Below are 25725 nucleotides of genomic sequence, written 5' to 3' on the forward strand. Positions count from 1 at the left end.
AGACAGACGCAGTTCCGAGGGGAGAAAGCCGAGAGCAGAACCGTGTTAAGCTAGAAGGCCCTACGATAAGGGACGGACTGGACACCCACGTCGCCAGCTAACCATTAGGACGACACCACCCGCAAGTTTTAGCGTGAGACTTTTTCGCGTCTCTGTTACATTAGGACCACCCCCCAGTCCATGTTAAAAGCTAGAGCACTCCAGAAAAACAGTATAGATCTTACAATAACGCTAAAAGGACCACACTAGCTGCAAGTTTTAGCGTGAGACTTTTGCGTCTCTGTTTCGTTGAAAACTTTAAAAACATTGCCCCACCATGAAAAGTATAACGTTTCTGATTGGATGGACAGAATTTTTGTTAGCGGAGCTTAAGGTAAATATTGAGACCCTGATTGGTCAAATGAAGCACAGCCAGATAGCTTGTTTTTTTTTAAACCAACTTCGGTAAATGGTAGTAAGGAGAAGTTAGGAGAGGAGTTGCTTCCGAGATGGCGAGGTGAGCGGAGCTGTGCTGTCCGCCGCCGCCCTGACGCTGCCTAAACGCCGACAAGGTAATGAACGCACGCGATGCCGCATTTTTGAGCGCATAAGGCTTCACTCAGAACTGCAGAAATCTCATCTGTTCAAATGGTTCAAATGGCTCTGAGCACTAGAACTTAGAACTACTTAAACCTAACGACATCACACACATCCATGCCAGAGGCAGGATTCGAACCTGCGACGGTAGCAATCGCGCGGTTCCGGACTGCGCGCCTAGAGCCGCTAGACCACCGCGGCCGGCTGTGTCTCGTCTGTTACACCCCCTTTTTGCGTAATACTAATATCGATAGTAAATTAAAGCTCATGGTATTCACATTTGCCACTTGAAGTAACTATCTGAAACCCGATGATTTTCCTGTTATGTAGTTATTGAGAAGCCACATCAGCCACTGTAATTTCGCTAGTCTCACTGAACTCTTCCGAATTCTACATGTCATGTTTGGTCTGGCGTCTCCTTACCAGCAACAGGTCCCAGGTTCAAACTAGTCAATTCCCTAAAAAGCACGCTCAGAGCGTCGTTGCGCCAAAGTGGTAGGGAGACACGGTATAGAACAAACAGACATGAATGTTTAGAGCAGTTGTTTACTTGTGAAATGCAAAAAGTGTGAGACGTATTAGTACTTCTCGTCACGTCTTCAAACTTTTTGCATGTCACAAGTAAACAACTGCTTACGACTTTCTTTCACACACACACACACACACATATATATATATATATATATATATATATATATATATATATATATATATATATATATATATATATATCGCTGATAACAAACGAAAAATATTACAAAAACCAGTTAATGTTAAATGTAGGCTACTGTAATAACCGCCAAATATATCAAGAAGACTACCGTATCCCTTCTATCCCACAGTAAGTCGGCCTATTAAAAACTGTCTTCAAGCGTACCTACAATTATTTACTACGAATAATGTTCCAGCGACCACGACAAAATGAAGACGGAAAAAAAAGTTCAATTGTGTGTGAAATCTTATGGGACTTAACTGCTAAGGTCAACAGTCCCTTAGCTTACAGACGACTTAACCTAAATTATCCTAAGAACAAACACACACACACCCATGCCCGAGGGAGGATTCGAACCTCCGCCGGGACCAGCCGCACAGTCAAATCTGAGAAACTTCCTGCCCTAACAGCATTCATGAAATAGTTATAAAATACAATCAGATTTTAGGCAGATGCGGTAAAGACTTCTATGGTCAATAATTTGAACCTCAATAAAGTTAAAATCTCAAAAGCCGTATCTCAGAAGCACAAGCGAATGAGACAAGTTGGCTCCGGTCAGAAACTAAAAACGAAAATAAATTATCTCTTTGCATGTGTGAATTTGATTGGTGTATTCAACGATATGATACGAAAGAGAGAGCCTGCGAGGTACTTTCATTTACAGGAGGGCTCAAATTTTAGCAGCTTGAAATTGCATGAGGAACCCTTTAACTGTCCAAGTGAACAACAGATGGCCTCAAATTTATAAGAACTCGAAATTACATAAAACAATAACAATGCCGCAGTAAAATAATCAAAACACCAATCCATGGAGGAACGCAGTATCTAAAATTACGAGAAAACCCAGTTTACTGTTTCTTTACCCGGGACAAAATGTAGCCAGAGAACACTAATTTGCAGAATATGCCTAGCCCAAAGTGCCTGAAATGATGTAGGACCGCTGGCTAGTGTGGCTGAGCAGTTCCAGGCGCTGCAGTCCGGAACCGCGCGACCGCTACGGTCGCTGGTTCGGACCCTGCCTCGGGCATGGATGTGTGTGATGCCCTTAGGTTAGTTAGGTTTGAGTAGTTCTAAGTTCTAGGGGACTGATGACCTCAGATGTTGAGTCCCATAGTGCTCAGAGCCATTTGAACCAATTGATGGAGGACCCTTCTAATAAATGTGGCGTCTGTGCCCGAACATCAGTGTGCTTCCCTAAACGCCAGCCGTAATTGCAAAACAAAACCCAGTGCTGACAGTGATCAAAACCCAGCAACACTATAACCTTTAACAAGATTGTAAATAGCGAATATGTCGCCAGGCACATGTATAGCACAGAAAGAAGACTATTAGTTAATAGTTAATAATTATTCAGTATCAGAGTTAGTACGAAATGGAGGGTAGAATAGATAGGTTCCAAGAAAGCCATGTAAAGCAAGCTACAAATATTACAAATAAAGCAGCTTTAAAATTCCCTCCCTAACTTTATTCTTTACTGTGACAATAGTTCATTATCAACCTTTAAGGCCGAATTAACAGAAAATCAATTACTCTTGGTCTAAGTACAAGATGCGCCTTGAATCTGCTACTAATGCATCAACACATAATATACATCACAATACATAACAGTCGCGCACTTTAAGATTTTGTTGCCTTACTGACACAACAAAAAACTGAGAGCGATTTCGTATTAACAGATAATTATGCGCCGTTATGAGACCTTTCTAATAAAAATAATATATACTCAAAATAAACAGCTCTAATTATATCAGCGCTAAAATATAACATTAGCCTTCAGAGTAGCTCAGACACCGAAACTGAAATCAGCAGCATTTAAGAAGCCAAATCACACAGAGGCGTGCTGCTTTTAACACCAAAATTGCGTACAGTTTTTCTAACTAAATTTTTATTTTTGGGACCATCATAAGAGTACAGAAAAGCGTTCACCGTAAACAAATCCGCCACAGTTGTAAAATGCTTTACTGAACGAAGGCTTCCGCGACGGACGTCGCTATACACTACCACGGTTTCGGTGTCTCAGCCCCATCATCAGGTGTATCTCAGACCTGACCAGAGACCAGAGACCAGAGACCTGAACCAGTTAAGAAAGTTTTAAAATATTGAGACTGACATTTAGAAACTGAAAAGCGGATAAAATTATCGAGTAATAGTCTACCTAGTAATAGGAGGACGTCATGTCCATGCACTAACGACTAATAGGCAAACATCTACCTTTGGGGGATCGTCAAATAACATCACAAATTGTGACTGCGAAGAACTCGAGCTTTCAGTCGCTGACTGGGAAAATTCCTCTTGGCCCAAAATTTCTACTGGGAATGCGCACAGTCTACCAGGTGGTTATAATTAAACTTTCCCTATTTAACACGATATAACACGGAAAATAATTACCGCACGAATACCAGACTTGCTAGAATTAATGTCAAGAACATGGGGAAGATAAATAATCGGAATCAGTTCAATTGAGACACTTTTAATCTGCTGCTACAGTACGTCATGCCATTACATACCGCTACCATTACTGCTACAAAAGGGGATCAGAATGGCGCCCATCACTGTCCAGAAGAAACTGTAAACGCAGAATTGCACAGCAAAACGAAGCATGCCGTGAGACACGCAGGCAACCTCTCTTGATATGCTGAGTTTCAGATCAGCACATGTATGAATGTCCATGGTAAACCCTGTCCTTTAGGTAGCCCCACAACCAGAAATCACAAGGAGTGTGATTAGGTGATCGTGCCGCAAAGCATTTGGAAGCGATCGGCTGATAATTCGATGCTTTACAAATGTGTTTCCGAGAATCAGGTGAACTTCGCAAGGGGTGTGCAGTGGGGCCCTATCTTTCATGAAAACTACGGACTTCAATGCGTCTCTCTCCTGTAGGGCGGGTACGACATGCTGACGAATCATATCGCAGTAACGCTGACCAGTCATACTGCACGTCTTTGTTCCATGAGCGCCAACCTATCCAAAAAAGGAATGTGACAATGATCAATGTATCCGTGACACGTTCACCATACAGACGAACTCCATTCACAGTGACTGGAGTTGATGATCTCCACACTCGGCATTTCTGTGTGTTCACCTCACCCGTCAGACGAAAATGAGCTTCGTCTGTCCAGAGGATGGTGCAGGGCCAATACTCGTCAACTGCAATCCTCGCGAGAAAGTGGACAGCGAAGTCAACACGTAGTTTTGTGTCCTGTGGCGCAAGCTGACGTGCGATAAGGATCTTGCACGGATACCATTTGAGAATGGTTCGAAGCATCTTCCGTACAGTGGACCACGGGATGTTCAACTGTCGTGACACAGAACGCTCACTGCCTGACGATCGAGAATGCACGCAGCGTTGCCTGCCGTAACAACAACGATTTCATCAACTACCTGTGGTGCAACAGGTCGTCAGCCTCTTCCCAGAGTGACGCCCAGTTTACAGTTGATTTGAACTTCTTCGTCATGCTCTGCATAGCATGTGGAGAAAGAGGACTCTTACGTAATCCTTTCAGACGGTTATGTCGAAGTGCAGCATTACTGTTGCTTTGATAACGGAGCTTCACCAGTAATGCCCTACTGCTTTTGTCCAGATTGTTGTTGACACGTCGACTGGTCAGGTGTGTGAGACTATGAACCACGATGAGTGATCAAGGCACGTGGTGGCCATAGTTGGAGTTGGACGGTGGCGCTGTGATGCATGGAAATCAAGCACCCCATAATGTGGGCATCAACGTCTAAAATTCATTGTGGTGTCTGTCTGTTCTGTATCGTGTCTCCCTACTACTTTCGCGTAACGACACTCTGAGCGCGTTTTTTAGCGAGTTGACTAGTTTGAACCTGGCACCTGTTCCTGCTAAGGAGACGCCAGACCACACATGATATGTAGAATTCAGAAGAATTCAGTGAGACTAGCGATGATATAACCAAATACACTCCTGGAAATGGAAAAAAGAACACATTGACACCGGTGTGTCAGACTCACCATAGTGGGCATGTGGGAGGCCGGGTGGACGTACCGCCGAATTGCTCAACACGTGGGGCGTGAGGTCTCCACAGTACATCGATGTTGTCGCCAGTGGTCGGCGGAAGGTGCACGTGCCCGTCGACCTGGGACCGGACCGCAGAGACGCACGGATGCACGCCAAGACCGTAGGATCCTACGCAGTGCCGTAGGGGACCGCACCGCCACTTCCCAGCAAATTAGGGACGCTGTTGCTCCTGGGGTATCGGCGAGGACCATTCGCAACCGTCTCCATGAAGCTGGGCTACGGTCCCGTACACCGTTAGGCCGTCTTCCGCTCACGCCCCAACATCGTGCAGCCCGCCTCCAGTGGTGTCGCGACAGGCGTGAATGGAAGGACGAATGGAGACATGTCGTCTTCAGCGATGAGAGTCGCTTCTGCCTTGGTGCCAATGATGGTCGTATGCGTGTTTGGCGCCGTGCAGGTGAGCGCCACGATCAGGACTGCATACGACCGAGGAACACAGGGCCAACACCCGGCATCATGGTGTGGGGAGCGATCTCCTACACTGGCCGTACACCTCTGGTGATCGTCGAGGGGACACTGAATAGTGCACGGTACATCCAAACCGTCATCGGACCCATCGTTCTACCATTCCTAGACCGGCAAGGGAACTTGCTGTTCCAACAGGACAATGCACGTCCGCATGTATCCCGTGCCACCCAACGTGCTCTAGAAGGTGTAAGTCAACTACCCTGGCCAGCACGATCTCCGGATCTGTCCCCCATTGAGCATGTTTGGGACTGGATGAAGCGTCGTCTCACGTGGTCTCCACGTCCAGCACGAACGCTGGTCCAACTGAGGCGCCAGGTGGAAATGGCATGGCAAGCCGTTCCACAGGACTACATCCAGCATCTCTACGATCGTCTCCATGGGGGAATAGCAGCCTGCATTGCTGCGAAAGGTGGATATACACTGTACTAGTACCGACATTGTGCATGCTCTGTTGCCTGTGTCTATGTGCCTGTGGTTGTGTCAGTGTGATCATGTGATGTATCTGACCCCAGGAATGTGTCAATAAAGTTTCCCCTTCCTGGGACAATGAATTCACGGTGTTCTTATTTCAATTTCCAGGAGTGTACTTAATGATTTCAGCGTCAGCTCCACTGCACTCCCTGTAAAAGAATCTTAATACTAACTTAATTTAGTGGAAGGGGTTCAAGGCTTTCCTATTTTTAGTTAGCTCGTAAAATAACGTCGAAAAAGCAGTTAAGTTTACCATTAAAAACTTTATTCTACTCACAAAACATTGTTTATAAATTACACTATTAATAAAAGGAAGTGTTTTAACACAGGATGGTAAAAACCAACTGCGTTCAACAAAAATGTGAACGAATATTCCCTGAATGGGTTTCCAAGTTCTACAATCGATCGAAGGATGACCTATGCCATATCACGTCTATAATCTAGGTTTAAATTAAGTTTCACAAAAGAGAAAACTATCAAAATGGTCTACAGTGACACTCAATTATCTTTAATTACTTATATAACTAGTCGTAAATTACAGTGGCTGATGTGGCTTCTCAATAACCATATAAAAGAAAAATCATCTCGTTTCAGATCTGTTCTTCAAGTGGCAAATGTGAACACCGTGAGTTTTAATTAACGATCGACACTAGTATTACGCAAAAAGGGGGTGTAACAGAGGAGACTTCTGCAGTTCTGAGTGAAGCCTTATGCGCTCAAAAATGCGACATCGCGTGCGTTCATTACCTTGTCGGTGTTTTGGCAGCGTCAGGGCGACAGCGGGCGGCGCAGCAGCCATCCAGCTCGCCGTCTCGGAACTAACTCTTCTCTCCTAACTTCTCCTTACTACCATTTACCGAAGTAGGTTTTAAAAAAACTATCTGGCTGTGTTTTCATCTGACCAATCAGGGTCTCAATATTAACCTTAAGCTCCGCCTACAAATATTCTGTCAATCCAATGAGAAACGCTATACTTTTCGTGGTGGGGCAATGTTTTTAAAGTTTGCAACGTAACAGAGACACGAAAAAGTCTCACGCTAAAACTTTGCAGCTGCTGTGGTCCTTTTAGTATTATCGTAAGATCTATACTGTTTTTCTGGAGGGCTCTAGCTTTTAACATGGGCTTGGGGGTGCTCATTGACGTAACAGAGAAGCGAAAAAGTCTCACGCTAAAACGTGTGGGTGGTGTGGGTGTCCAGTCCGTCCCTTATCGTAGGGCCTTCTAGCTTAACACGGTTCTGCTCTCGGCTTCTGTTTTCGTTTCTCCCCTCGTAACTGCGTCTGTCTCACGGTGGGAAGGTATGACATGCATTTAGGCATTCTTGTGTTAGTCTGTGGTATTCCCTTTGCTCACTCGTTACTCATATTAATTTGGTTAATTTAATGTCACGATTTATTTGGAGCTATGTGACATACTACTGGATTTGCTTATCATATCAGGAATTTCATGGAAGATGTTGGATTTGCCTGACACCTTACAAACCATACAAAGTTTGGAACTCCTACGGTAATTAGTTTACGTGGTATAACGTGCTAAATAGGGAAAGTTTAAGTGTGACCATACAGAATAGCAGTGAAGCAACCATAGAACGTTAAGTGCACATCCCGTGCTGAACCATAGTTAAACTAAATGAAGACCCAGTGCTGCAAGAAAGCTCAAGTCAGCTTTCAGCCTGATATAACGAATCACGCTTTCTGCGCCGAAGGGTCGTTGTTTAGCTTAACTATGGTTCAGCACGTGACTTCCACCTAACGTTCTTTGTTTGCTTTGTTGTTATAAACTGTACAGCTTGCCAATGGCAATTGTGGAACAAGAGGAGTTTTCCTGGGCCGCGACTGAAAGCTGGATTTGTTTGCAGCCACAATTTGGAATGTTATTTGACAGTCCGCTTACTGTGGATGTTTGCCTATTAGTTGTTAGAGCATTTACACGACATCCTACTACTGCTAGGTAGGCTACTTTCAATAATGTATCCGTTTTGCAGTTTCTAAATGTAAGTCTTAATTTTTTTTAAACATTCTAAATTGCTTAATTGGGTAGGTTACTTCGATTTCGGACAAACCAGATGTTAGGGATAAGACACCAAAACCGTGGTAGCGTATAGCGACCTCTGTTGTGCAAGACTTCGGTCAATAGTGTTTTAAGATTGTGGCGGATTTACCATGAATAGTTTTCAACGCGCTGTCCTTCATCCAATAGACAGGTGGTTACAAACACATGCGTCAGAGGCCGCAATCGGACCTTGGTCCAGCAAGCAATGACTGTTAACGGCGCTAGAAGGAAAACAACTAAAAGACACTTAAGTTTTAATGTTAGGAAAAAAAGGAAAACACAATTTAGTCTCGGTATCATTGAAAGACCACATTCCTTGTCAAGAGCAAGTTTACGCCAGCTAAATGGGCGGCTTAAATGACCCAAGGAAATCGGCTGCATTTTTCCCTTTTCTTTTTGAGCCGTGGTAAAATTGCTGTTTTGAAGAGAGCGCCGCAGCGCGTAGCGTGAAGCAGTCTCCCTCCGTTTCTGGCGGTGGCGTCGCTGTGGTAATCGCAGCTTGTCCGTCTTGAGCGTCGGCGCATGTGAGGTCGCCACGTGAGTCCAGTGGGCCGCGCCGTATAGCGAGGGGTAGTGGCTTCGCTGCCGACACCAGAGCAACAGGAGTCAACCCACGACATCGGTCCGGCCGGTGCGAGCTGCGACGCCGTGAGACGGGAGATCGGCGCGCCTTCCTGCGTCCGTTGAAGCGGCTGGCAGCGGACGGTTCGGGAGAGCGTTCTGGGGGTGCTGCGCCAGGTCTTCTCGAGAAATCGCAGTTTATTAGAAGTTAAGTGATTGGTGGTATGTTGTTTGATTTACTCTTGTTAAATTCTACTTGTTTTCTTGGTGAGGTCACCAGACGTTTTGCTTTGGTGTCCTCACGCCATTCTTCTCCGTTTGCCCACCCGCTGGAAGGTTGTTGTTTATAAATTGGGTGGTCCGTTTTTCCCTTGTGGAGTAGGGGTGGGTTAGAGCAAACTGCGGTTCGGGTTGTTCGGTAATCTCCCTATCGATCTACCGTACGTTAGTAGATGCGTCTGTCATGTTTGTTGGATTTGGTGTGTTAACGAATTTATTGTTTGGAGTGTAACGGCCTAATACCTGAAATATGTGTTGATTTTTGGAAACTTTGATATTTCCTATGATCTTGAGAGGCGGTATCTGTGTAGTGTAGAGCATCTTAACTATTCTTTGGCCAACCTTGTAGAATTTTATATAAGATTGCATTTCATGGACTTTTATGTAAATGATCATTTTAGTATATAAAGTTTGCCACCCTTTCACCGTAAGACTTTTCTTAGAAGTTAAAATCAAATTGCACCTTCGGTGGCAAGGTTAATATTTTAATTGTTAGTGTTTTGTACCATTTCCATCGCTTCTAGGGGGGCGGGGGGGGGGGGGGGTGCATAGTTTGTGTGCTTGTGTAAATTGTTAAAACTCTTAGTTTAAAGTTATCTGGTGTGTTGCAGATTTGCATCAGCGTAGTCTTTCAGAGGCTGTTGTGAGCGGTCATAACTACGCCCGTGTCAAAAGGGAGCGGCAAGGTTCTCTGCCCGAAAGCTCATACAGTCAAAACTTGTTTCTTTCTGCCTCTGAATAAATTGTAACTTTGATATTTAGAGGGTGCTTTCTGATTATAGTTTTAAATCTGTTTCTTTCAAAAAATGCTTTTAGGAACTATTAAAGTGAATAAAATCCCCATTTGTTAAAAGGAATTTGGTTTTTATTTCATCAGTTACTCCCTGGAAACTACTTCATGCTTATGTAGTGTGATTAAATGTGTTAATGTTCTTATGAATCGACAGTAAATAAAATAAATTCTCAAAAATATTCTTTGAAAATAAATCGCGATTCAGTTCTCTTGAAATAAAACAAGAGGGAACGTGCAATACAGTCATACTGCACGTCTTTGTTCCTTGAGCGCCAACCTATCCAAAAAGGAATGGGCCAACGATGCACGTAGCCGTGACACGTCCACCATACAGAGGAACTTCATTCACAGTGACTGGAGTTGATGATCCCCACACTCAAAGGCATTTTCTAAATCACGTAATGAACAGCACCACAAGTAAAAGCGCAAGCACTTCCAAAACATGGTGTGAGAGATTATCCACAAATAATCCGCCAATTTCCCAGTAAGTAAATCATTGACCAAAGTGACAGCAGATCCAAATGACAAAATGGAAACGCTCAAGGCGGCTCTACGGCTGTATCACCACGAGCCCGGGCACACAACAGTATCCAACCGCCTAGCCATAAGGAGAAGCACTCCGTGTCTCAATCTCAGGTCCACTTTAGCACTTGTCACACCCATCTATTGCCGCCGCCGCACACCAACTTGGCGGAAACCAAACAGCGCGTCTCCTACGAAAAATACAGTAGAATCGGTACCAGCCACCACAGCTCACACATATTTTTGTATGCTGTATCTTAAAACTCATACACATCAGTGTGTTGGCTTCCCAAAAATACATCACAAACTGATGTTTCTGTATAGTCGTAACTGCACCACTAAATGGACTATACCTGTCAGTATAGACTGCCCGTTTCCGTCCACCAACAACTGACCTGGTGGCCGGAGGGAAATATGCATTAATGGCTTACTGTTGCCACACATACCTGTAGGTACTAACCACTCCTATAACATACGACTTGTAACAGCTACAATTACAAGTGTACAAATGGTGTAAAATACTGATGTAATTGAAACACAGGTAACAGGGAAAGAATCAGACATCAACACGTGGAAGGGAGACATAGCAGATAGTTTGTCGTTTTCGCCCAATTAACATTTATTTAAGAGAAACACACTGACCAATAAAATTCCAGATTAATGACAACATGAAAACCACGAGACTTATAGTGACATACAAAGTGACAAACAACTGACATTTACCAATATAAGCAAGAAAAAGCAGTACTCAGTAAACACAAAGCATTTGAGTTCATAACAGTAAGAACGAAATTTGAATCTTAATTTACAAAAGTTCATTAGTTAATACCGCTAAACTCCACAGCCTCCAACCCTGCCTGCAGTCGCTCAACCCAGGCATAGCTCCAAGGAACAAGACAACTCGTCAGATTTAGCTAGGTATGATAGGCGACGCGTCAAAGCGTTTCCGCAGAGATAACTTAGACCTTGGGCGTTCGGCAACATGCCACCAAGGTAGCGGCCCCACTGAGGATGACCGATTTATCTTGACCACCCTAAATAACTGTTTGCCCTGATGCAAATTACAAAATGTTTCAACCAAATCTTCTTTAGCCGTCAGGGGGACATCAATCAGTATGATTGCAGTCATCGTAGCTGTGTTTTTACAAAGATACGAACAGCGGTAACACTTTATTAAATGGCACCCTGTATTTTTTATTCACCAATACATTTCGTCTCCTAAAGGCCTACTGAAAAATGTGTCACAGCATACCATTCACTGAAACGCAACGTTACTAATTACGTAACACAACACTGACGTTGAGCTCCCAGCGCTTAACGCAGGTACCCGGGGCAGTGGTCTCACCCACGTGCTGACATTGACTGAGGACAAATGTAAACGTAAGTAGAATGCACACCCGTCATTCCGTCAACCATCGTCAGTTGAAGAGTTGTGTGAGTAGAATGTACACCAACGAAGAAAAGATGGAAATGCTACTCATCTACGAGGAATGTAAGTTAGCAGAACAGTAATTGCAATACTGTATTCTTATGTACGGGTACAGTAGTTCAGTCCTCTTAAACACTGTTTTGTAGAGTAGGCACAGAGTGAAGGCTGTCCTTCCGAAAACCTGCATCGACATAACATTTCTTTTATTGTTGTTGTTGTTGAAGGTAGGCGAAATGCTACGCCGTCAGCGGAACTGTACAGAAAGCGATATCCTGACAAAACACACCTTCCCGACGAATGTTTTCTCGTCTTGTTGCGGCGCTTCCGGGAACGGGAAGTTTCAACACAAGACAACGGAATCGACGTATCACTCGCACAGAAGAAGCTGCCGAAGTTACTGTTCTCGCTTCCGTTGCTATGAATCCACACGTCAGCGCACGACAGCTTGAACACGAGATTGGAATTCCTAAAACCAGTGTACATCGTATTCTTACACGTCACCGGTTCCACCCTTACCATTTACACCTACATCAATAATTGCACGGGAATGACTTCCAGAATCGTGTACAGTTCTGTCAGTGGGCACAGCAGCAAATGCTCTCCCACCGAACTTCTTCTCCAATGTTCTATTTACCGATGAATGTTCCTTCTCAAACAAAGGACACGTAAATAAAAGGAACATGCTCTATTGGTCCGGCGACAACCGACGATGGCTCAGACAGGTGGAACATCAGCGTCATAGGAGAGTTAACGTCTGGTGTGGGGTGCTTGGTACTACAATTATTGGCTCTTATTTCATCAATGGCAGTCTAAACGGCACAGCATATGCCGACTTCCTCAGACAAATTCTTCCTTCTCTTCTAGATGAAGTGCCGCTAAGAACCAGAATGCTTATGTGGTTTCAACACGATGGATGTCCAGTACATAATGCCTTGCGTGCAGGTCGTGCTCTGAATCGAAGGTATCCTGACAGGTGGATTGGTCGACGAGGAACATTTATTCTCCTGATGTAAATCCTCTGGACATTTTTCTTTGGGGTTGCGTTAAACACGTTGTCTATCGCGATATTCCAACAACTCCAGAGGACATGAAGGAACGTATCGTCTTCGCTTGTAATTCTCTTCAGCATGCAACATTGCAAGCAAATAATTCTCTCATTGAACGAGTGCACCAGTGTATCGGGGTCCAGGTCACCACTTTGAGTACCTTTAAATGTTCTACTCCTGGGCAATGGTACAGTAGAGTTCATATCTTTGTAGAACACAATGCCACAACGAAGGCAATCATGCTGATTGGTGTCTCCCTGAGGGCTGAAGAACATTTGCTTGAAACATTGTGTAATTTGCGTCCGGACAAACAGTTATTTAGGGTGGTCAAGATAAATGGGACACCCTAAATATATATACCTTCACAAGGCTTTTAACCAGATCACAGGAAACTCGCTAAGATTGACAGAGATAATTACAATGGATTTGGTCGAACACAATAAATACATACGCCTTTGTCTAGGTAGGATGATAAGAGAGTACTTGTAACCGACAAGGTGCAGGTAGAGAGTACTTGCAGTTAAACCCTTAAGTATGGCAGAAAATTTCACTCAGTAGTAGCCCTAAGTAACTCAATTATGACTAAAACATATCAACGTAGGTTACAACAAATACACTTTACTAAAAAACAATTAGATTTCAAATTCATACCCAGTACCTGATACAGTAACATGACATAGCCACCGGGTACAGTGCCACTCACCGGTGCTACCACTTCAATTTATAACATCGTTTCCCAAGCGGTTTACCTGTCAACAAAAACTAGTGGCTTCAAAGAAGACGCACTAACAACCACTGGACTCTCTCAAACCAAGGCACACTGCAGAACAAACAAATACATATTAGTCACTGAACAAGACAGTAATATTGCGCCAATTTTTCTTTAAACAATAAAACCACACGTCCAGAACATCCCAAGGCAGTATGTTACAGTGCACTCTCCCCGACGTGATTTATCCTTTTAACCCCTCTTCAAATGAAAGAAGGAGGCCGCCGTCACCAGAGCTCCAGAGCATGACCTCCTTCACCTTCTGTAGCGGCTGCCCAATATTCGATGAGTCGCTCGGCGATACGGCTGGGAACATGCGTCGTCCATCCCAAATCTGCCCAACCAAAACCCGCCGCAAGACGCTGCTGCTCCGGGCCTTCTCCATCCGCCACGTGCCGTTCACAACACAATCCGTCGCGCCGACGGTCGCAGGTTCGAATCCTGCCTCGGTCATGGATGTGTGTGATGTCCTTAGGTTAGGTAGGTTTAAGTAGTTCTAAGTACTAGGGGACTGATTACCTCAGATGTTAAGTCCCATAGTGCTCAGAGCCATTTGGACCATTTGAACCGCCGCGCCGAGACTCCTCACCTCAACCAGGAAAGCCAAAGATAAGTCATAATAGAGATGAGTATCGATACCTGTGCCAGAGGTAGTTAGGCCAGCAAACCGAGCCTCCACGGCTCAGTAATGTTGTTCAGTAGACTGTTCTCAATCACCAACAAGCCGCTACACGCTCTATGTTCGTCCTTCAGTTTACTTCGGGTCTCTGTTTGAAGTGAGTGTCTCAGCCTCATAAAAAAAAAACAACTTCCGCTTGACAACTGTGTAGTACTCATTATTGTTTATTTTGAAGACGAATTTTTATTGCAGGTATCTACTTACTATTTAACTTTTAAATCTATCTGACTGACGACTGATTGGACCATTTGGTCACTTATCAACCCAGATCCAGTAGCTGTAAGGACACAAATGTAGATAATGTGATAAAAATTTCGTGGCAGGGTGGGAGTGTATCAATTTTGCGCCACCTTAGCGACCTACGTGTCACTCTCGTAGCCCAGTAATGCTAACGGGGAAAGGGGACAAACAGTTTAATGTGGAATCCGAACCACGAGCCGTCAGCGACTACTCCTCACACTGGAGTGAAATGAAGGCCAGATTAAAGGCAGCCCGAAAATGTCCATGGCATGGCTGGAAATCGATCCCGCGAGCTCTGGGTTTGCGTTTGGGCGCTGCCACAAGGGCCGACTACATGAATGCGCTTCTTTGGTTCTAGCTTTGCCGTACAATTGAACACCCCCCTTAGCTGATATCGTGCAGCTGTCGTTTTATTTATTTATGTATCTATTTACACGTCAAGTTCCGTAGGACCACATTGATGAGCAAATCTCCAAGGTCATGGAACGTGTCAGTACATGAAATTACAACATGAAAGTAATAATAGATAAAAATAAATGTTTATGAACCCGAAAAAAGTCAGTCCATAAGTTTAAATAAACCCAATCAACAATACAATAAAAAAATCAGCTTAATTTTTCAAGGAACACCTCGACAAAATAAGAGTGACAATGATGAAACTCTTCAGTTTCGATTTGACAGCGCGTGGATTACTGCTAAGATTTTTGAACTCGAGTGGTAGCTTATTGAAAATGGATGCAGCAGTATACTGCACACCTTTTTGCAAAAGAGGTAAAGAAATCCGATCCAAATGCTGGTTTGATTTCTGCCGAGTATTAACTGAGTGAAAGCTGCTTATTCTTGGGAATCAGCTAATATTGGTAACAACAAATGATTGTAAGGAATGGTTAGTGAACTTACACCACTTATTACCCGAACCGCCCGTTTCCGAGCCAAAAATATAGTTTTAGAATGGGAAGAGTTAGCCCTGAATATAATACCATACTACATAAGCGAATGAAAATAAACAAAGTAGACAAATTTTCGTGTCCAACGATCACTCACTTCTGATACCGTTCAAGTAGTAAAAATGGCACTATTAAGTCTTTGAACAAGATCCTGAACGTGGGCTTTCCACGACAGATTACTATCTATCTGAACTCCTAGGAATTTGAAGTGTTCAGTTTCACTAATCATATGCCCGTTTTGTTGATTTGTGTGTTAGAAACTGTAGAAACAGAGTCCTACTGTGATTTAACGTTAGTTTATTTTCTACAAGCCATGAACTGAGGTCATGTACTGCACTACTTGAAACCGAGTCAATGTTGCACACAACATCTTTTACTACCAAGCTAGTGTCAAAATAGAAATATTTTGGAGTTACCTATAATACTAGAGAGCATATCATTTATATAAATAAGGAACAGGAGCGGCCCCAACACTGATCCCTGGGGCACCCCCCACTTGACAGTACCCCACTCAGATCCCACATCATAGCTGTTCTCAGCATTCCGAAAAATGACCTTTTGCTGCCTGTTGCTAAAGTAAGAGGTGAACCAATTCTGAGCTACTCCCAGTATTCCGTAATGGTCAAACTTCTGGAGCAATATTTTGTGATCAACATAATCAAATGCCTTAGTGAAATCAAGAAAGATCCCAACGTTCGAAACCTATTGTTTAACCCATCTAGTATCTCACAGAGAAAAGAGAACATAGCATTTTCAGTTTGACTTCTAAAGCCGAACTGTACATTTGATAGCAAATCGTGTGATATAAAATGATTAACTTTTGCAAACACTGATGGCTTAGAAATAGGTCTAAAATTATCTGCATTATCCCTTTTTCACTTTTTATAAGGCGGCTTTACTACTGAGTACTTTAATCGCTCAGGAAACTGACCATTCCTGAAGGAAAAATCATAAATATGGCTAAATACAGGGCGAAATGTACAGCACAGTAGTTTAATATTCTGTTGGACACTCCATCATAATCATGAGAGTCCTTTAGTCTTCAATGATTTAATTACTGACTTAATCTCCCTCTTGTCTGTATCACAGGGCAGTATTTCAGACATCAGTCTCGTTCGCTAGAGGCACCCAAGTATGAGAATTAGGTGGGCAATTTACACACTCACTTTGTTTTAAGTAAGTCGGTTTCAGATGCACATAATTTGTAGTCTGATCTGTAACAGTGCAGTTGCAAAGAAAGGTCCGGTGGTGAGTCGTGCAGCTGGCTTCAAAGAGTGTCCAGTTACGTAAGACGCTTCCTTTCACTCGTTTTTTGTCGCTGCCATCGTTACTAAATCAACGTTCTAAAATGCGGTAGCAGTCGGCCTGTGCCGCAAAACGAAGACATCGTAAAAACTGAAATGAATCGCTAATGAGCAGAATGACATCCACTACCATGCGACCGATTATTGCCTTTTTCCGGTCCAGTACAATTGCGTAACATCTTATTTACTACTGTCAGCTTTATACACTGGAGCGCCAAAGAAACAGGTACAGGCACGCGTATTCTAATACAGTGTAAACGGGCAGAGTCCGGCGTTGTGCTCGGCAACGACTATAAGACAACAAGTGTCTGGCGCAGTTGTTAGATCGGTTACTGCTGCTACAGTGCCAGGTTATCAAGATTTAGGTAAGGTTGACGTCGTATCACAGTCGGCGCACGAGCGATGAAATACTTCACTCCGAGGTGGCGATGAAGTGAGCATTTTCCCGTACGACCATTTCGCGAGTGTACCGTGAATATCAGGAATGCGCTAAAACATCAAATCTCCGGCATCGCTGAGGCCGGAAAAGGATCCTGCAACAACGGGACCAACGACGACTGAAGAGAATCGTTCAAAGCGACAGAAATCTAACCCTTACGCAAATACACTCCTGGAAATTGAAATAAGAACACTGTGAATGCATTGTCCCAGGAAGGGGAAACTTTATTGACACATTCCTGGGGTCAGATACATCACATGATCACACTGACAGAACCACAGGCACATAGACACAGGCAACAGAGCATGCACAATGTCGGCACTAGTACAGTGTATATCCACCTTTCGCAGCAATGCAGGCTGCTATTCTCCCATGGAGACGATCGTAGAGATGCTGGATGTAGTCCTGTGGAACGGCTTGCCATGCCATTTCCACCTGGCGCCTCAGTTGGACCAGCGTTCGTGCTGGACGTGCAGACCGCGTGAGACGACGCTTCATCCAGTCCCAAACATGCTCAATGGGGGACAGATCTGGAGATCTTGTTGGCCAGGGTAGTTTTACACCTTCTAGAGCACGTTGGGTGGCACGGGATACATGCAGACGTGCATTGTCCTGTTGGAACAGCAAGTTCCCTTGCCGGTCTAGGAATGGTAGAACGATGGGTTCGATGACGGTTTGGATGTACCGTGCACTATTCAGTGTCCCCTCGACGCTCACCAGAGGTGTACGGCCAGTGTAGGAGATCGCTCCCCACACCATGATGCCAAGTGTTGGCCCTGTGTGCCTCGGTCGTATCCAGTCCTGATTGTGGCGTTCACCTGCACGGAGCAAAACACGCATACGTCCATCATTGGCACCAAGGCAGAAGCGACTCTCATCGCTGAAGACGACACGTCTCCATTCGTCCCTCCATTCACGCCTGTCGCGACACCACTGGAGGCGGGCCGCATGATGTTGGGGCGGAAGACGGCCTAACGGTGTGCGGGACCGTAGCCCAGCTTCATGGAGACGGTTGCGAATGGTCCTCGCCGTTACCCCAGGAGCAACAGTGTCCCTAATTTGCTGGGAAGTGGCGGTGCGGTCCCCTACGGCACTGCGTAGGATCCTACGGTCTTGGCGTGCATCCGTGCGTCGCTGCGGTCCGGTCCCAGGTCGACGGGCACGTGCACCTTCCGCCGACCACTAGCGACAACATCGATGTACTGTGGAGACCTCACGCCCCACGTGTTGAGCAATTCGGCGGTACGTCCACCCGGCCTCCCGCATGCCCACTATCTGGCTGATACTGACGGCGGCGGTGCACAAATGCTGCGCAGCTAGCGCCATTCGACGGCCAACACCGCGGTTCCTGGTGTGTCCGCTGTGCCGTGCGTGTGATCATTGCTTGTACAGCCCTCTCGCAGTGTCCGGAGCAAGTATGGTGGGTCTGACACACCGGTGTCAATGTGTTCTTTTTTCCATTTCCAGGAGTGTAGGAATCGATAGGTATCCAGTATTAGAATCATAATTTTAGAGAGCTTTGGAGGACTTAAGATCAAATAAAGCAGGACGGATTGATAATATTCCATCAGAAGTTCTAAAACTATTGGGGGAAGTGGCGACATAACGACTAATCATGTTGGTGTGTAGAATGTACAGGGTGACCCAAAAGTCAGTATAAACTTGAAAACAGAATAAATCACGGAATAATGCAGATAGATAGGTAAAAATTGACACACATTCTTGGAATGACATGCGGTTTTATTAGAACCGAAAAATACTAAAGTTCAGAAAGTGTCCGGCAGATGGCGCACCATCTATCAGAATAGCAATAATTAGCATAACAAAGTAAGACAAAGCAAAGATGATGTTCTTTACAGGAAATGCTCGATATTTCCACCACAATAGCTGTAGTCGAGGAATAGTGTTGTGAACAGCACTGTAAAACATGTCCGGAGTTATGGTGAGGCATTGTCGATCGAACACGGTACACTTGCGACTTCCCAAAGCCAATAATCGCACAGACTGAGGTCTGGGGACCTGGGTGGCCAAGCATGACGAAAGTGGCGGCTGAGCACACGATCATCACCAAACGACGCGCGCAAGAGATTTTTCACGCGTCTAGCAATATGGGGTGGAGCCCCATCCTGCATAAACATCGTACGTTCCAAGAGGTGTTTATCAGCTGGGGATGATGCGATTCTGTGACATATCGGCGTACCTCTCACCCGTCACGGCAGTTTTGCAGTCCAGCGCGATCTGTCAGACACTTTGTGAACTCTGTTCTTTTTTTGTTCTAGTAAAACCCCATGTCATTCGAAGCATGTTTGGCAATTTTTACCTCTCTATCTACATTATTCCGTGGTTTATTAAGTTTTCATATTTATACTGACTTTTTGATCACCCAGTATAGATCTGGAGACGTATCATCTGACTTTCAGAAAATTCCGAAGACTGCAAGAGCTGATAATTGCGATAATTGCTGCACAATCAACGAACAGGTAATGCATACAAGTTGCTAACAAGAATAATACGCAGAGGAATGGAAAAGAAATTGAGGATGTGCTAGATGTCGATCAGTTTAGTTTTAGAAAAGGTAAAGGCACTAGAGAGGCATTTCTGATGTTGCGGTTAATAATGGTGGCAAGACTGGAAAACAAGCAAGACACGTTCATAGAATTTGTCGATCTGAAAAAAGTGTTCCACTAAGTAAGGGTGGAACAAAGTGTTCTATATTCTGAGGAAAATCATGGTAAGCTATAGGGTGAATTTGGTAATATACAAAATGTACAAGAGCCAAGACGGAATAAGAAGAGTGGACGACCAAGAAAGAAGTGCTCGGATTGAAAAGAGTGTAAGACAGGAATGTAGTCTTTCGCTCCTACTGTTCGATCCGTACATCGAAGAAGAAATGATGAAAGGTTCATGAGTGTGTTTAAAGTTAAAGGTGAAATGGTATCAATGATACGATTCGCTGATGACATTCCTATCCTGAGTGAACGCGAAAAATAATTACATGATCTGCTGCCTGTCTGATCAGTACAGAGTATAGACTGAGAGTAAATCGAAGAAAGACAAAAGAAACGAGAAATAGCATAAATGAGAACAGAGAGAAACTTAACGTCAGGCTTTATGGTCACGAAGTAGATCAAGTTAAGCAATTCTACTTTCTAGGCAGCAAAATAACCAATGATGGACAGAGCAAGGCTCCTAGTATCAAACATAGGCCATAATTTGCGGAAGAATCTTCTGAGAATATACGTTTGGAGCACAGCATTGTAGGGTAGTGGAACATGGACTGTGGGAAAACCGGAACAGAAGAGAATCATAATATTTGAGATGTGGTGTTACAGACGAATGTTGAAAGTTATGTGGACTTATAAGATACGGAATGGGGAAGTTCTGCACAGAATCGGGGAGGGAAGGAATATGTGGAAAACACTGACAAGGGGAAGGGACAGGATGATACGACATCTGTCAAAACATGAGGGAATAATGTCCATGGTACTAGAGGGAGTGTGGAGGACAAAAACTCTAGAGGAAGAGAGAGATTGGAATACATCCAGCAAATAATTGGGGAATTATGTTGTAAATGCTACTCTGAGATAAGAAGTTGGCACAGGAAGAAATCCGTCAGAAAACCAGTGAGAAGACTAAAAGAAAAACAATAAGGTGGCTAAAGGCGGATATAAGTACAGCCGAAATTCTTACAAAGTAATTAACCGAGTTCGGAAAGGTTAGGTTCGGTACATTTAGCGGTACAGTATTTATTGCTGTCAGAATTAGTTTATTCTGTAGTGAAGTTGAAATAGATAGTTCCTGTGAGTTAGAATGGGTAGAGGTTACACAACCCGAATAAATGAAGAATTGGTTCCTTTCACCGACACCCCATCTTAGATGGTAAAGTTACTGAACACATAGGTACCCAACTCATACAATTGTCGCATTTTGAAACGATTTTTCAGTGGAATTTTTTTAATCAGGTGTTCTTGAATCAATTTTTATCCTGATTCCATAAATAACTAGGCGGTTTTGTCTATCACGTCAGGTTTTTACATAAAATAAGAAGAATTATTTTGACGATTTTCGCTTCTGAGCCCAGAAATATATTCTAACACCATTTCGCACAAGGTGAGTTTTTAATCAAAACACATTTAAAAAATAAATAAATTTAAAAAATGCTCCTCAGAACTCCCCTAATTTGTTTCTTGACTACCTTGTGTAAAAACAAGAATTCCACAGTGTTCCATAAATACTTCAACTTTCTTTTCGTTTACTACCTTGCAGATCCTTGTATATGATGGTTCCAATGGCTCTGAGCACTATGGGGCTTAACATCTAAGCTCATCAATCCGCTAGAACTTCGAACTATTTAAACCTAACTAACCTAACGACATCACACACTCCATGCCCGAGGCAGGATTCGAACCTGCGACCGTAGCGGTCGCTCTGTTCCAAACTCTAGCGTCTAGAACCGCTCTGCCACTCCAGCCGGATGTATGTGATGACTGTCCCTCTTCAACATCCAACAGCATTCGGCGAATATAGCTGCTGTCCAGTGCACTGGTACCTCCTCTTAGTATCTCGGCTAAAACGATCACGCTGCCCTTCAATATAATGTCACAAATTTCCGAAAAGTTATCGATATATGAGTGTAGCATGTGGACTTTCACACTCATTTAACAACCCATCTTCTTCAAATTTTGCAACTGAATGGGCCAAAACAATGCACCATACACATTTCTGTTATGCAGTAAGACGCCTGTCAGATTCTTCATTGACGAGTCTAGACAAGTATCCACTATGCAGGATCTTGTTCAGTGCCATAGAAGTGCATTAACTCGTCCTGTGAGAATAAATGAATTAATACTTTCTCTCTATGTCTGTACCATGAGTAATGTGTTGTACGCAGCTCGTGGTCGTGTGGTAGCGTTCTCGCTTCCAACGCCCGGATTCACGGGTTCGATTCCCGGCGGGGTCAGGGATTTTCCCTGCCTCGTGATGCCTGGGTGTTGTGTGATGTCCTTAGGTTAGTTAGCTTTCAGTAGTTCTAAGTTCTAGGGGACTGATGATCATAGATATTAAGTCTCATAGTGCTCAGAGCCAGTAATGTGTTCCTGGTTGCAGAAGATTCTTAATTTTTAACCGGGAGCCAATTAGTTCTGCTGATTCGTTGTTGTTGTTGTTGTTGTTGTTGTTGTTGTGGTCTTCAGTCCTGAGACTGGTTTGTGCAGCTCTCCATGCTACTCTACCTTGTGCAAGCTTCTTCATCTCCCAGTGCCTACTGCATCCAACATTCTTCTGAATATGTTTAGTGTATTCATCTCTTGGTCTCCCTCTACGATTTTTACCCTCCACACTGCCCTCCAATACTACAATGGTGATCCCTTGATGCCTCAGAATATGTCCTACCAACCGATCCCTTCTTCTTGTGAAGTTGTGCCACAAATTTCTCTTTTCGCCAGTTCTGTTCAATACCTCCTCATTAGTTATGTGATCTACCCATCTAATCTTCGGCATTCTTCTGTAGCAACACATTTCAAAAGCTTCTATTCTCTTCTTGTCCAAACTAGTTATTGTCCATGTTTCACTTCCATACATGGCTACACTCCAAACAAATACTTTCATAAACGACTTCCTGATACATAAATCTATATTCGATGTTAACAAATTTCTCTTCTTGAGAAACGCTTTCATTGCCATTGCCAGTCTACATTTTATATCCTCTCTACTTCGACCATCATCAGTTATTTTACTTCCTAAATAGCAAAACTCCTTTACTACTTTAAGTGTCTCATTTCCTAATCTAATTCCCCCAGCATCACCCGATTTAATTTGACTACATTCCATTATCCTCGTTTTGCTTTTGTCGATGGTCATCTTATATCCTCTTTTCAAGACACTGTCCATTCCGTTCAACTGCTCTTCCAAGTCCTTTGCCGTCTCTGACAGAATTACAATGTCATCGGCAAACCTCAAAGTTTTTATTTCTTCTCCATGGATTTTAATACCTACGCCAAATTTTTCTTTTGTTTCCTTTACTGCTTGCTCAATATACAGATTGAATAACATCGGGGAGAGGCTACAACCCTGTCTCACTCCTTTCCCAACTACTGCTTCCCTTTCATGCCCCTCGACTCTTATGACTGCCATCTGGTTTCTGTACAAATTGTAAATATCCTTTCGCTCCCTGTACTTTGCCCCTGCCACCTTCAGCGGCCTGTTTATTCCATCTGCCGGCTCCGATCTGCCTCCATCGGTGCGCTCTCGGCTTATTCTTGATATTGCTACCACGCGGTGCATAGTTGGAAGCCACTATCCCGGTTGACCAGGTTATCACTGACCCGTATCTCCACTCTCTCTTTAATTACTGAGTCCCAGAAACCTTTCGCTCTACACAGTCTCTTGGTTTCCTCAACTTTAAATGTGTGTTCTTTACTGAGGCCGTGCTCCGCTACCGCGGTTTTTTTTCCTTTTGTCCGAGGCGAACGCTTCTCACATGTTCAGAGATGCGGTGTGTGATTCAGCGCTGCGTCTGTCCAATATACTGTTCTCCACATTCACAGTAAATGTGCTGTAGACACCCGTTGTTCTTAGACGCAAGTTGTCCTTCATTGAGGCGAGCATATTTCTGATTTTCACTGGAGGACGGAAGATGGTGTCCTGGCAATCTCGACCGTGGGCGGCCTTGCTTACGGGAGGAACGCCAGACCTTTTCTGTTCTCTTCTTCCTGAAGGTCCTCCTTCTTCTTCTACTCTTCTTGAGAGCGCGTCCAATCTGCGTTTCGGTGTTGCCATTCTTCTGTAAGGTTTCCTTCAGGTGCTGAATCTCGGTAGATAAACTGTCGTCGCCTTTTTTTATCATGAGCTCTGCGGATAATGGTAGTGAACACGGATTTCCGTTGTGCTGGGTGATGGCAGCTGTTGGCGTTGAGGTACAGGTCTGTGTGTTTTTCTTTCGTTAGACCGATTGTCCCAGGGTGCCACCAGTTTTCTTCTTTACTAGGATATCGATGAAGGATAGGTACCTGTTTTCTTCCAATTCCATTGTCATCTTAAATGTTCTTGTGTATGCTGTTCGGATGATTGAGAAATTCCGGCACGCTGCCAGACCGCGAAAGTATCGTCCACGTACCGATATCCAAGGCGACACTCTCGGAGCGCTACATGTACAATCTGCTCGCGCCTGATTGGCGAGGATGCAGAGAAGCTCCTGTTCCAGCGGCTGTAAAGATCCGGACGAGACGTTAACCCGACACTTCGCCTGATGATGGCAAGTAAAAAACTTGCTGAAACGTTGCTGGAGAACATTGACTCAGCTGTCAACGCGAGAAGATTTTTCCATCAGTTGAGAGCACTATTGCAGAAGAGACGAAATAAGTGTTCCAAATCTAAAAGAACGCAAAATCCCCAAGATTGGCGGAGTTTTACACAAGCTCGAACTATAGCTTGAACTTCAATGTTAGATTCTTCTAATAGCTTCCACAGCGAAACTCTGCTCGAAACCTGGCAGAAAACCCAGAGAGGTTCTGGATGCGCGTATGGTACGTCAGTGGCAAGGCGCTATCAATACCTTCACTGCGCGATAATAATGCTGATGTTATTGACAACAATAGGCAACGGCCCTGCCGCAGTGGATACACCGGTTCCCGTGAGATCACCAAAGTTAAGCGCTGTCGGGCGTGGCCAGCACTTTGATGGGTGACTATCAGGGCCGCCATGCGCTGTTGCCATTTTTCGGAGTGCACTCAGCCTCTTGATGCCAAATGAGGAGCTACTCTACCGAATAGTAGCGGCTCCGGTCAAAGAAAACCATCACAACGACAAGGAGAGCGGTGTGCTGACCACACGCCCCTGCTATCCGCATCCTCATCTGAGGGTGACACGGCGGTCGGATGATCCAGATGGGCTCTTTCTGGCCTGAAGATGGAGTGCTCTTTTTTATTGATAACAGTAACACTACAGCATACGAAAGACAGTTTTCTGAACTTCTTTTACAAAAGCAAACGCAACAAACACCTCAGAATTCGAATCAAGAACAACTGCCAGCTTGAGTAACTTAGTAGATATCCTTGGTTTAGCGAAGCAGTTTAAATCATTGAAGAAAGACAAGGCTTTCGGTCCAGGTTGTATACCAGTAAGGTTCCTTTCAGAGTATGTTGATACAATACCTCCACACTTAGGAGTCGTATACAACCTCTCGCTAGTCTACAGATTCGTACCCAGAGACTGGACAGTCGCACAAATCACACCAATACCCGAGAAAGGAAATGGGGGTAATCCACTGAATTACACATGCATATCGCCGGCCGGAGTGGTCGAGCGGTTCTATGCGCTACAGTCTGGAACCACGCGAGCGCTACGGTCGCAGGTTCGAATCCTGCCTCGGGCATGGATGTGTGTGATGTCCTTAGGTTA

The 25725-nt window shown here is 44.3% G+C and overlaps 1 pseudogene; it reads left to right on the plus strand.

The window, feature by feature from the left end:
* Window positions 1–24922: 24922 nt before the first annotated feature.
* LOC126292533 (5S ribosomal RNA) lies at window positions 24923–25040 on the plus strand (annotated as a pseudogene).
* The last annotated feature ends 685 nt before the right edge of the window (window positions 25041–25725 follow it).

Source organism: Schistocerca gregaria, chromosome 9 (genome assembly GCF_023897955.1).
Source record: "Schistocerca gregaria isolate iqSchGreg1 chromosome 9, iqSchGreg1.2, whole genome shotgun sequence".
Taxonomy (NCBI): Eukaryota; Metazoa; Arthropoda; class Insecta; order Orthoptera; family Acrididae; genus Schistocerca; species Schistocerca gregaria.